This window comes from Triturus cristatus, chromosome 2_2 (genome assembly GCF_964204655.1).
Source record: "Triturus cristatus chromosome 2_2, aTriCri1.1, whole genome shotgun sequence".
Classification (NCBI taxonomy): Eukaryota; Metazoa; Chordata; class Amphibia; order Caudata; family Salamandridae; genus Triturus; species Triturus cristatus.
The window spans coordinates 721,897,767-721,900,308 of NC_140582.1; positions in this window are offsets into that span (position 1 = coordinate 721,897,767).

The window sequence follows — 2,542 nt, forward strand, 5'->3', positions numbered from 1 at the left end:
TGGTACAACGTAGATATTTTTGTACATATAAAAATAGGAATAAATGTTTGTATGTTCTTTATGAAAATAAGAGATGAATTTTACCTGTACGTAAAAATAATGAACAAAAGAAATTAAATAAAAAAGATAAAAAAACAATACATGTAATAAGTTGTTGTGTTTTCTCCATGTGAACCCACGTCAATTAAAGCAATATAGGTCTAGAGGGATACTGTATATTATAGTTTGTAGTTGGCTTCTAGCCTTTAGGCTTTGTGAATGCTTGTGTTTTTTGGTTTCTCATGGTCTTCGTAGAACTCTTAGGTTGGGGCAGCAGCTGGGCTCTTGCCAATAAAAAAATCTATTCCCGATAGGCAAAAAATAACATAATACCATAGTAGTCACAGGAACTGAAGGGAACTACCTTGAGTGTGGATGTGCTCCCTATGAAAGGGAAGACTTCCTTCGCTTACAGTGAATTTGGTCAATGGCTGAAGTAGGTTACTATTGCCCCTTGATATATGCTATGTTGGCAGAACAAAAGGCGAATGACATAATAGCAGACTTATGGATATAAGGGCTGGCTGACAGCTACTGTAAGTAAAACATATTATTTATGGGACAAAGTACCCCTTGTCGTACACTGACGAGTTCCCTCGCCATATATTAGAACAAGGCAAAGCCAGAGTTTCTTTCCTGGAACTTGCAATATACTAATAATGCATGGATACGGGCATTTTATTCCTTATAATGCATGGAAAGACCATCTCATTTGCCACAAACCACTTACATTGTTTGTGTTTTGCTCTTTCATGGTAATTGCAGGAATGAAGAATACAAGCAAAACATGTACTGCACAATTTAATGCACCAAAAAGCAGTTTTGCCAATAGATAGTTCTGTTCAATGTAAATAAGATTTTTTTAAACTGGGCCTTAGAATGTGCTGAAACATGTGGAGATGCTGTCTTTCCTGTCTGCCTGGGGATGTGCAGCATTAGTCACTTCTTCTATTGTACTGACAATATTAGGATGGGACCTATGTAGGGCTCACCACTTTACCCCTCTGTTGAGCTGTGTGTTTTGTTAAAGCTCAGCGGGAAGATGTAGATTGAGTAATCAAGGTTAAAGGGAAACTGTATTGTAAGAGCAGAGACAGGTGAGTGAGCTCAGTAAATATTTTGGTTTATCAAAAGTGCTGATATGATAAGATAGTGAGGAGACATCCTTTACATTTTACTTTGACAGACATTTTGAAACTCTAGTCTTGCACCTTAAGTTGATGCAAGTCAATCATTTTCTTGAACATGCTCCCCAGAAGAATAATTTTGCCAAAATTTAGCAGGGAAGGAAACTACCATTCTATAATACAAGTAGCTTTTTAGGGATATATGGATTATATTGGGATGCATTTTTACACTTAGGAGCATTGCTACAGCAAAAGAGAGAAGAAAGAAATGTGCAAAATCTGAAATGATCAATGACAAATTGGTTATGATCGATAGTCACAGTTGGAGAAAGGAGCTTAAACACGATATCATTGATGGCCAGTGAAACTTTGGATGATTGGACCAGTTCAAAATTAAAAATCCTTCAAGGAATGTATTCAGATGCTAACTTGGCAACATAAAGCTTGCAGCAGATCAGAAAATATATTCTTCGAAAGAGAAAGAGTTAAACTATTGATACCGAAGGGTAAGGCACATTTTAAGGCCTACTAGAACTGTACACTTCAGAATTCAATGGGGTAGAAAATCAGGAGACATATACTTTGACAATGTAAAAATTACTAGGCTTACACAAATGCAGGATGAAAATGTACAAGCTTCAGTTAGTGCCCTCATGGTGGAAACAATATCAAGCACTCCTAGAATTAATAAAATCCTGGCACTAGTGGCCCAAAACAAATTTTATAAACGCACCAGAGGAATACAATGGGCAAATCTTGGTAAACAAGGGAATCTCTTAAGGGGAACTGTTCCAGGCCAGGCAATGTGACAGTTGGCAGGATAATGGATTTTCTACAAGGGAAGGAACAACTCACTTTAGAGTAGATACTATCACTCAATAGGCTTAATGAACTTTTACAGCAAGCTAATCTAAAAAATATTAACATTAAGAATACGTTCGTTACAGTATCCCTAGGTAAGTGATATAATGCATACGATACCCATGAATCACCACCTCATGGACACTGAGAAGGCATTTGACAGGGTCAAGATTTACTTTTTTTATGGAAGGGTCTAGATAAACAGGAGCCCATCTTGTTTATTATCTTAATGGTTATGGATGCCACACTATATGATCTCCTACATCTTTTTGTAAGAGGCAGTGAGTGGAAAATGGAGGATGGCTGCCGCTTACAGTGTAACAACAATGACAGTCCCGTCCCCTATGTAGTCTCCTTCTCCTTCCTTAGTTTTCTTTAGGTCCTGAATGAGAGAAATATACAAAGTATTCTGCCAGAACAGGTTTCCAGAAATTGTGTATGTTTAATGTCACAGGGGCTCCATGTCCTTCATTATGGGAAGAATGCAAGGGATAGTATTGCAAAACTACTCTGAG